This window comes from Schistocerca nitens, chromosome 8 (assembly GCF_023898315.1).
Source record: "Schistocerca nitens isolate TAMUIC-IGC-003100 chromosome 8, iqSchNite1.1, whole genome shotgun sequence".
NCBI lineage: Eukaryota > Metazoa > Arthropoda > Insecta > Orthoptera > Acrididae > Schistocerca > Schistocerca nitens.
Genome location: NC_064621.1, coordinates 61651245 through 61663307, shown reverse-complemented (window position 1 = coordinate 61663307; position 12063 = coordinate 61651245). Strand labels below are relative to the sequence as shown.

At 42.5% G+C, this 12063-nt stretch overlaps 1 protein-coding gene across 1 annotated transcript in view; it reads right to left on the bottom strand.

The window, feature by feature from the left end:
• The window catches only part of LOC126198441 (multidrug resistance protein homolog 49-like), a 439165-nt gene extending 427497 nt beyond the window's left edge, over positions 1-11668 (bottom strand). The window contains exon 1 of the mRNA XM_049934764.1: positions 11606-11668. The gene's annotated coding sequence lies outside the window, so the exon portion shown is untranslated. The remainder of the gene's footprint in view (positions 1-11605) is intronic.
• Positions 11669-12063: the final 395 nt, after the last annotated feature.

Sequence of the window (12063 nt, the reverse complement as noted above, 5' to 3'; positions counted from 1 at the left end):
CGAGATTTTTGAAAGCGAGTTTGAAAATTTATCGCAAGAACGTATTTTTCATTTGCTTGATTCAATTTAGACCGTTTCCGCACGTTCAATTCACGTAACAACAAATTTTAAGTGATATATTTAGCACGACTTTAAACCGTCGTACCTCGACAATGGTAAAGATCATTAAGTAAAACAATTAGTTTTGATTTTATCCATTTATCTACTTTCGTGCAAAGTTTGAACAGATTCGCGTAAGTTTAAAGTTTAGAAGCAGCGAGCTTTAAGAAACTCCGAGAAAAGCGTGTTTCTCTGCACGTAAAAACAAAACGAAGTTAGATTTTTCAAAAGTTTATAATTTCTTCTAGACGAAGATTTGATACACCAGCGGATCCAACTGAACTATAAGTCTTGCTCCAGTCTGGAGTTATTTAAGGGTGACTGTTTTTACACGCGAGACCCGAACGATGTACATACAACTATGGCCATCAGCTGAACATTAATTTCAACCTAATTACAATCTTTTACAAAAGGAATTAAACGATTCGCACAATTTGTCTTGGTGCCAGAGCTCTTTTACGCCTGTCACAGATTTTCATGAAACTAGGGATCATAGAATGTTCTGTTTACTGGTGTTCTGGAATATTCCTAAACATTCGTTAACATCTGAGAATACGTGTAACAGCTCTAGAACAATGTATAACAATCTCGATTTTTTTTTACCTTGGAAAATAACTTGAGAGAGAAGAGGCAAAAGATGTCCTGGTGATCACCACGTTGTGATGGTAACCATTTCACTCATATCTCCACGACCACAACAGCTATCACCTCACAATCACTAACTATATTGCAACAATGGAACCAAGCAAAACACCAGACACAAAAAACAGTGATGTGATGTACTATAACCTTTAGTACTACTTACGTGATCACGAACTTTTATATACACCGTGGACAAAGAACTCCCAAAAACCAATTTTCCTGTACCAAATTTTGGAAATTCGGTTCCAACTGCCGGGGTTCCTCTACCGCTATCGAGTTTCGCTCCTAATCTGATTTCCATTTCATTATCTACGGCTAAACATCGGTGACCGATAAAAATTTGCCACACAACATAGCCGTTTTTCACATTGATGTTACATGACGAATTTACAAGCGAGTAGTCCTCAGCTGAGAATACCAGGTACTAGTTTCAGGCAACGTGGGCATTGGGTTCGCGTGAAGCAGAAATACGCGAATACCAAGTTATTTTCACCACTCCTAAATACAGGTTGCAATAACACGTAGGGTACATCAATCCGCTATCACTGTGTCTGTGGCCCTAAGTCGAATAATTACAGACTTATCTGGACTCACAAGTGTGAAACGAGAGACTGACACTTCATCCGATCCTCGTCTCCAGTTGCAGGCGGCAAACGACCCAGCTCTGGAGGCAATCTGCAGCGGGCGTCCGCATGTACCGACGCAAGTACTTCATCAGCTATACCGAGATGGTGGCAGCTTCGTGCGCAGTTTCGCATCAGTTGCTGCAAGTGCGACTTTAGCCCTTACAGTTTATAGAATGGCGCAAATAACAACATACAAATACGCCTAATATCATGTCTGCCATTCAATAAACACGGCAATAATTAACGTTACATATTCCGCAATTTTTTGTCTACAGATTGTAAAAATATCATGTTCGGAGACGTTTCCCCTCAGTCTATTCCGTTGTTGACGGAAAGCATATTCTGTCTTCGGGGAGGTTTTCAGAACCTGACGATATGGCTGCACAGTACAAATATTTATGTGCAGTTCTTTGTTTCTTTGGGTAGGAAATGCCGATGTGTGATTCAAAACTTCTAATGTACATTGTTTAAGAACTAGAAACTGATCTTTCAAATAACTGAATTGTGATGGTTGGTCCGTTTCTGTTCCACTTTGGAAATTATTCTTTTCGTGTCCTATTTTATAATGTTAACTCGACAAATAACATTTGGTTTCTCTGTTTTCCTGCAGTGCATCGACATGTTGCTCATTCTCACTGAGATTGCCTTCGAACATGCTAAAGCGTCTTGAACGTGTATGTTCTCGAATATAGGGTCGAACAACGTTAACATGTCTCATATGTTAACATGTTCATATGGTATTTAGTACTTTTTGATTTGTATTATGATGTTACTCTTCAAATCCTCTCTGATATTCTGTTTTGGTTGCTGCCCGATAGGTTGATATTCCACATATTGGTTTTTGTGATTACTTTCGAACTTGCAACGCACTTTTCTGCACAATTTTCACGAGTAGCCACATCCATAGGCCGCAGAATGTCACAGGCATCTGCCGGATCCACAATACAGAGCGAATCAAGAACAGCTTTACAACTTCGGTATGATATAAAAATTTCTATTTTTCGAGATTATTGTCGTAAAGGAGTGTGAGTATAATAGTATAAGTTAAATGTTTATTTGACACTACAATAGTACAGCCACAATCACAGTACATAAACTTTTTCTTAAAGTAATGTGGTACCACTACCGGTTTCTACCAACTACGTCGTCATTTAAAAATTTAAAACGTTACATTCGCGAACTGATGTTTTACGTTTGAAAATGAAGTTCGTTAAAACCGAAATGTAACCCCCCCTTTTTTTTAAAGAAAAATTTTATGTACTGTGACTATGGCTTCACTATTGTAGTGTCAAATAAACATTTTATATATAAAAATTTATTGAGATAACTTAAAGAATCGCTACATGCGTCATTTTGTAGCAAACAACCTAAAGTTTGATTCACGTCGTGCATAGTGACCTATTTCTCCACCAGGAGCGCTAGCGTAGTGCACAGTTTAATATGGCTATATTCGCTGGTATTGTGTTTCAGGACGCACTTGAAAACTTATTAATTCCACAGATCCATGAAAATGACCGCGATGGGATGGTTTACTACCAGCAAGACGGTCCACCACCTCATTACCTCACGGAAGTTCAAAGTTTTCTCGATAATTGCTTTCGAGATCGGTGGATTGGCCATGAGGGGCCAATCGCTCCCCAGACTGTTTCCTTCTCTGAGGCTTCATTAATGACCTTGTGTATGTTCTTCCCCTACCAAACAATTTAGCCAATCTGAAAAATCGAATCTATGCTGCCGTTACACAAGTTACGCCTTATGTGCTGCAACGAGTATGGGAAGACACTAATTAACGGTGGCATGTTTGCCGCATCACAAATGATAGTTACACTATGTGATCAAAAGTATCCGAACACGCCCAAAAAGATGTTTTTCACATTAGGTGCATTGTGCTGCCACCTACTGCCAGGTACTCCATATCAGCGACCTCAGCATTGATTAGACATCGTGACAGAGCAGAATGGAGCGCTCTGTGGAACTCATGGACTTCGAACGTGGTCAGGTGATTGGGTGTCAGTTGTGTCATACATCTGTACGCGGGATTTCCACACTCCTAAACATCCATAGGTCCACTGTTTCCGATGTGGTAGTGAAGTGGAAACGTGAAGGGACACGTACAGCACAAAAGCGTACAGGCCGACCTCGTCTGTTGGACTGACAGAGATCGCCGACAGTTGAAGAGGGTCGTAATGTGTAATAGGCAGACATCTATCCAGACCATCACACAGGAATTCCAAACTGCATCAGAATCCACAGCAAGTACTATGACATTTAGGCGGGAGGTGAGAAAACTTGGGATTTCGTGGACGAGCGGCTGCTCATAAGCCACACATCACGCCGGTAAATGTCAAACGACGCCTCGCTTGATGTAATAATCGTAAACACTGGACGATTGAACAGTGGAGAAACGTTGTGTGGAATGACGAATCACGCTACACAATGTGGCCAGCCGATGGCAGCGTATGGGTATGGCGAATGCCCGATGAACGTTATCTGTAGCGTGTTTAGAGCCAACAGAAAAATTCTGGGGCGGTGATGTAATGGTCGGTCGTGTTTTCCATGGAGGGGGCTTGCACCCCTTGTTGTTTTGCGAGGGAATATCACAGCATAATCCGCCACTGGTAGCTGAGTGGTCAGCGCGACGGCATGTCATGCCTAACGGCCTGGGTTCGATTCCCGGCTGGGTCGGAGATTTTCTTCGCTCAGGGACTGGGTGTTGCGTTGTCCTTATCATCACCACTTCATCCCCATGGACACTTAAGTCGCCGAAGTGGCGTCAACTCTAAAGACTTGCACCAGGCGAACGGTCTACCCGACGGGAGGCCCTAGCCACACGGCATTTTATCACAGCACAGGCCTACATTGTGTTTTAAGCACCTTCTTGCTTTCCACTGTCGAAGAGCAATTCGGGGATGGCGATTGCATCTTTCAACACGGTCGAACACCTGTTCATAACGCACGGCCTGTGGCGGACTGGTTATACGACAATAACATTCCCTGTAATGGACTGGCCTGCACAGAGTCCTGACCTGAATCCTACAGAACACCTTTGGGATGTTTTGGAACGCCGACTTCGTGCCAGGCCTCCGGACATCGATACCTCTCCTCAGTGCAGCACTCCGTGAAGAATGGGTTGTCATTCCCCAAGAAATCTTGCAGCACCTGATTGAACGTATTCCTGCGAGAGTGGAAGCTGACATCAAGGCTAAGGGTGGGCCAACACCATACTGAATTCCAGCGTTACCGATAGAGGGTGCCACGAGCTTTTAAGTCATTTTCAGCCAGGTGTCCGGATACTTTCGATCACATAGTGTATATATATCGAACCAAAATAGCACTTGCCACTTTAATGTGAAGTTGTTTGTTACAAAATGACACACCTACCGACTCTGCAAGCCATCTCAATAAATTTCGGTATCATTTCAAAGCTGTAAAGTCATTTTTGATGCACCCTGTACTTGCGACTGTCAGCTTGCGTGGTGCACTACCAGCACGGCAGGTACTAACCTTATTAATCACTCGAGGCACATGCAAAAATCTTTCAGTTATATAGATCTCTGAATTCCGTCCTGTGCATGCTTCTTGAATTAGGTTGAGGTCTGATCTGCTGCTTAGCTGATCATCGGCTACTGCACTTTGTTTGACCCACATTACAGTCCTTTTCAAAACTATAATTAACTCGGCCAGTCATCCTTTTCATTACATTTTTTGCCGCCAAATTGTGCATGAGGAAAAAAAAACGATGTATGACTTTTTGTTCCAAATTCTATTTCCATTCTTTAACCATATTTGCTCCTGCATCAGTCACCACTGGAGGTATTTTGCTGGTATTTATTCCCTCTTCGTCGCAAGTCTGTAATAAGACGCTCGAAATATGTTCATTGTTATCGTACTCATACATGTTCAGAAAAAGATTGGTTCAAATTACAAAAGAAATATTGACGGTGGTAACATGTAACCTAGTTTTTTGCCACCACTGAAAGTCCACATGATTTTAAAATAGATGTTATGAGTTTCAAAGACATCATTATCAATTGAAAAATCGATGTTTAAATTCGCAACATAGGTATTTTGTTAATATCCAATGATCATCTAATTTAGGTTTCTTAAGGTGGGGCACGCGTAACTGTAAGACTGACAAGCATGCATAATCAACCACTCTGGAAAACGTGTTTGAACGTCTCTGGGGTAATTTCGCGCACGCATTCGGACTAAGCAAGCTGCATGAGGCTTGGTCGATTTTCAATTACGCAAGCATACCAGTGTTCAGAAATGTGGTGCTACAGAAGAATGCTGAAGATAAGGTGGGTAGATCACGTAACTAATGAGGAGGTATTGAATAGGATTGGGGAGAAGTTTGTGGCACAACTTGACTAGAAGAAGGGATCGGTTGGTAGGACATGTTTTGAGGTATCAAGGGATCACAAATTTAGCATTGGAGGGCAGCGTGGAGGGTAAAAATCGTAGGGGGAGACCAAGAGATGAATACACTAAGCAGATTCAGAAGGATGTAGGCTGCAGTAGGTACTGGGAGATGAAGAAGATTGCACAGGATAGAGTAGCATGGAGAGCTGCATCAAACCAGTCTCAGGACTGAAGACCACAACAACAACAACAACAACAACAACCAGTGTTCACACGTTTGAGCGCGTATACCGAACAATGTGACGCAATTAATGAAAGGGCGCTCTAGCTGCTGATATGTACTTCATTTAAGTCACAACCGGTTTCGGCATTCACATCCAGGACATTTTCAAGTGGGTCGGTAAGTGACGCTGTTAATGCACAATGTGATAGATACCAGATGCTGAGTATACAACTCTTAAATCCGCCAGACTATTACATTTTATCATCATTTGACGTTGCTGCACAAAAGCGCAATGTCAGATATATGTTCTTTCTGTACTTTTGCTGTACACGTGTAAGCTTCGTTTCTCCTCTCCTATGATGTAAAATATATATGTATCCACCGTACTATGCATTAATAATGGCAGTTTCAGATCCATTTGTAAATGGCCTGGATGTGAAGGCCGGAACGTGTACATATCAGCAAGTGGAGCGACTACTCATTAACTAAGTACACAGTTTCAGGATAACAGCACTCTCCGAACACGGAGAAACTGATATCGTGCGGCAATGTTGGTAGCGACACTGTGTCGAGAGATGCGAGGCAAATCAATTAGCCTCTCAGGGTAATGCAAAAAGGGATGTTGCATGCGTTTTATAGGGTGACACAGAAGAAAGAGAACTTCCGAAATGCGTAGTGACAGCCATATACAATTGGCTGCATTGCCGAACAGGGACCTTGAGCTGTAAACAATTTCGCCATTTAGTAATCACGGATCAGTGGAACTGTTAACAGTATGCTTTTACCATAAAAATATTTTACAAAAACAAGAACAGTTTGGAAACAGCACCGAGGGAGTTACACGTTTTTTTCAACTTCGCGCGTCATTGGTCGCGTCCCCTGGAAACACGCTATGTAAATTTGGGTTATCGTATTTTACAGAGTATGAGACGCACTTTTTTTTTAGAAAAATTGCCTCCAAAATTCAGGTGCGTCTTATACTCGAAATTACTATAAAATGTCCAGTGTCTGATTTAAAATTCGAGACAGTTTTAAAAATGGCCATATATTCGATGCCGCGAGAAACGTATCTGTCTGGCAACACTGGTTCAACTGGGAGCAGCAGCGCACAGATGCGACAAACAAGAGTTGCGCGGATTCACAAGCTCGCTTACCCTGTCTCCGCCTGCTCCACCATCACAAATCCTAGCCTATGATGCGTCATTGCAGTCCATGGTGCCAGTGAACTTCAATTGAAAGAGATTTGTGTTATCGGTACAGTACAATATTTATGTTAGCCGCTGGTTTCGTAATGGATAAAATAAATGGTATCCATATGATGCGGGTTACAAATTGAAAGTACTAGCATATGCAGAAGAACATGGAGACAGGGCGGCTGAGCGGCATTTCGTCCCTCCACAATAGAAGAAACCATTCGCGACTAGGGGCTAGTAATGACGCATTGAAATGGACTCAAGGACACCGTCGAAATGGCACATGATTCAAATACACTCTCGTAAGCTAGCGCTACAATGGAACTTCACAGACTTTAAGGGTGAATTGGTTGGTGCTACAGGTTTATGAAACGTCATGGACTTAGCATGCGAACCGAAATCAAAATATCGCAAAAAATGCCACAGGAGTACGAAGAGAAAATATTATCTTTCCATCGATTTATTATTCAACATGGAAAGAAAACTGGTGTGGAACTAAGCCAGATAGCGAATATGGACGAAACTCGTCTGACATTTGATGTGCCGACTAACAGGACTGCCGGCCGCTGGTGACCGAGCGGTTCTGGCGCTTCAGTCTGGAACCGCGAGACCGCTACGGTCGCAGGTTCGAATCCTGCCTCGGGCATGGATGTGTGTGTTGTCCTTAGGTTAGTTAGGTTTAAGTAGTTCTAAGTTCTAGGGGACCTATGACCTCAGCAGTTGAGTCCCATAGTGCTCACAGCCATTTGAACCATTTGAAGTAACAGGACTGTTGCCACGAAAGGTGCTTAAACTTTAACTATAGAAGGAAATGAAAATATGCACTACACTATTGTCCTTTCATGTTGTGCTGACAGTACTACATTTAATCCAATGATAATTTCCAACTGCAAAATAATTCGAAAACCTTCTGAAATAAAATGGTTCAAATGGCTCTGAGCACTATGGGACTCAACTGCTGAGGTCATTAGTCCCCTAGAACTTAGAACTAGTTAAACCTAACTAACCTAAGGACATCACAAACATCCATGCCCGAGGCAGGATTCGAACCTGCGACCGTAGCGGTCTTGCGGTTCCAGACTGCAGCGCCTTTAACCGCACGGCCACTTCGGCCGGCTCTTCTGAAATACCACAAGCTGGTGTTGTTCACATACATAACATGGGTTGGACCGACGGAGTCGGTATGAAATTATGGATTAACAGAGTTCGGGAGATGAGAAAAGGCGGTTTATTGAACAGTTCTCTTCCTGTGCTAGGTCACTTCAGCATTCATTCGAAAAATTATGTGAAAGAGAAACTGAGAGAGGGAAATACAGAGCCTGCTATTGGGCAGCACTTACCTCACAACTGCAACCTCTTGATGTCTAGACAAACAAGTGTATATGAGAGAGGAATGAAACACATGGAGGTTGATGAATTCCAACATGAATTCACGCCGAAGAGGGCTTCCAAATGACCTACAGTCAAACAAGTGTGTCGCTGGATAAAACAATCGTGTTTGCAGTGACAGAAGACATCTTTAAAAAAGTGCGGCATAAGTAACGCTCTTGATGACAGTAGAAACTGTCGTATACAGGAAGGGAACAACGGTGGCGAGAACGAGGAAGAAGAAGAAGTAAGTTCAGATGACGATTTTCAGGGAGTTTAAAGGTCTTACAGTAACTTTGCAATATGTAATAAAAATTGTAAAAATGTTATTTGTAAAAAATTGCTTAAAATTAAGGTGAGTCTTACAGTCCGCAGCGTCTTACAGTCCGTAAAATACGGTATAGATTTTGAAGAGACTGGATCTGATCTAAAAATGAAACCAACAGGACCGAGAAGTGCTCGTTTCAACAAAATATCCAAGCCGTACGCGTTTCAGTCCTACGGAGCCCACAGCATTCAGTTCGTAAGTAAGCAGCTGCGGATAGTGTTCCGAGGAAGTGTTCACTGAATTCTTATAATTTCATGCGTAAAAGCTGTAGATCGTGCGACAACTGAATAAGAATGATTACCAGTTGTAATTTGAATCCTGTCAGCAAATTATAACGAATATATATGAGGACGATGGATTTCTGGACAAGCTATGGATGTCAGATGAAGCCATTTCCCAGAACTACCTTACTGGGCAGACAGCTACCTTAACGAAATTCACAAACGAAATTTACAGGTCAACAAGGTGACAGTATGGTGCGCAATTTCGTCACAAGGGATCATCGGACCTTACAGTGGCTGTCATTTCGGATCGATATGTTGCAACTTTTTGTTGGTTGTTTGGTTGATTTGGGGAGGAGACCAAACAGAGAGGTCACTGGTCCCATCGGATTAGGGAAGGACGGGAAGTCTGTCGCGCCCCTTTCAAAGAAACCATCGCGACATTTGCCTGAAGCGATTTAGGGAAATCACGGAAGACCTAAATCAGGATGACCGTCGTCCTCCCGAACCCGAGTCCAGCGTGACAACTACTGCGACATCGCTCGGCGCAATCTTTTGTTGCACACAATAAATCCAATTGATAATATGGCGTAAATTATAACTAATGTTCCACATGATTCGATTTTTCCTGCATTGAACAGTATTCCAGCACTTCACGAAACCTAGTTTCAATGCCGCGACATCACACACTCCAAGACGATCAACACCAGTTGTACGAGAACTGTTTGGCAACCGTGTTATACCCCGGCCACGGAAGATCACAGGATTTGTACGTTTGAGAGTCGGTGCTACACGACTCAGCCAGGACCACTGGATGAACCGAAACTTTCAAGGCGAATTTCGTGGTGTACCAGCTACGTTTTTGCAGTACTCGATTAAGAACCTCAGGAGAAGACTGGAAGAGTGCACGCATATAGAAAGACGTCATCTACATGACTTATTTTTCAAACACTCATAATTTGGATGAATATCTCTTAAAAGGCAATTTGGAGTGGTTCAATTGCTGTCAATAAAAGCTTTTTTGCTGGATTTTCGTGTTTTTATTGGGTGTTTGAAAGTTCCAATTTTTCTGTGTCACCCTCTACTGTGAACAGAATACATGGCAACTGGAAACAAATTCTTCCAGTACCAGTTACAGGAGGGGAAAAAATTGGGAGGTATTTATTTTATCCCGGGCAGGAAGATGTAAGATGTGTAAGTCAAAACTCGATAATTACAGATGTTAACAGATGCGCATTTGAAGCCATTTCAGTTCGGGAGAAAGTGCAACATTGCTATCACCCTTTCGTGTGCATTTATAACTTCTCACATGAGTGTATCCCGTTTTTTAATCAATGCTATTCAAGTAGATTCTCCATCGATTGTAAAATATACAAATCATGTGTATATATCTTCAGTTCACAGACTAAATGGATGCGAGAAGAAGTTTGTTTTTATTAACCAGTCTTGACATCATGGTTCATGTTTCCCCTTACGTCTTTTCTTCGCATCAACGGAAACGCCGGTGAAAGAAACAAATCGTTGTCGCCCGAGCTCCACATATTCGAAGCACAAACTGAAGCTTGTACAAGAATGGTTCGACAGTGTGTAGTCGGAAAGGCTTTTGTCCATAATTGCACAAAACGCTGGCACATGCATGCTCGTCAGGCGTGCGTGTTTAACTTTACGCAGCGAATTTAATCTAAATAATGATCCCTATGTAACCGCTATCAGTTGGTGTAAACACTGGCCTACACATACTGAATTATGTAGTTAAGAACGAATATCTGGTCAGCATACAAGTGGATTTATTTACAGTTACACGGTATGTTATATTTTCGCTGTCACGTCATGAATTATTCTTTAATATAGGCCCAAGACGTATCATATCACGTAGTAGACGCCTGCTCCAAAACATTTTAACATGGTTTAAAAGCAAGTATTCCATTCATTTAGTTGCAAAATCCCCTTTGTGGACGATAATACCTCTGAGACAATATGGGATTGTGGGTCCGCCTTGATGCAAAACATTTTATTTATTTATTCCCAAACTAGTTTCAGCGACAATATCGCCATCCTCAGTGGGCTCTTTAATTCGTATTTACATTACGTCACAGCATGGTTTTTACGATTGTTGCCGCTCTTATCATCATTTTCTTCTCGGCATACATCATGTCACCTGCAGGTTCGTTAGACGGTTTGCAACTGTTTTTAGATACAGAAAAACAATAACTTTCGAAACTTGTTCGTAATCCAAAACATGTAACGCCGAGAAAAACGGTAAAAACAATTACCGGAATCAGCGGCAACAATCGTAAAAGCCGTGTTGTGGCGTTAAGTAAATAAGAATTAAAGAACCCACGGATGATGGCGATATTTTCGATGAAACTAGTTTGGGAATAAATACATAAGAGAAGTGTTTAGCATCAAGGCGGATCCACAATGTCATACCGTTGTTTTTAAGCAAACACGGACCATTGGAAGAGTTTCAAGATAAAATTATTATCTCTCAGGCAGGCAACACAGAAAAACAACAGAACGGCGAGACCAATCAGTTTACTTACCGGCAGTGTGAACGTTTGTCCTTCCCGAGCGCCCGCCGGGCAGCAGCTGTTGTATGCAGATAAACAAACGCGAAAAGACTTGTGGGTAGCGAGCGCCGCTCTTTTCGTTGACTCCAATTGGTCGTGAACTCTCCCCTCCGCCGGCTCAGACAGTAGGATGCGACAGCAGTGCAAATAACAAACGAAAAGCTGGGCGCTTACTGACAGCTTTCACGCTCAATGCGGTGTTGCTTGGCGGAGCTGCTGGATTCGCACGGAATGCTGAAACTTCGGCCGTCGCGTCACTAGACCGTGTAGATAATGCGCACAGTTTACGCTCGCTGCGGCATGAAATACGAGTAAGAATGCAGCGCAGCTCGGCACCACATTGGCGAACAATGGACTCCAATAAGGTGGTGGGAATTTAGGGGGCCGGGGGTTGAGGGCAAGAAGAGACTTAAATAGCTGTAACTGGCGAC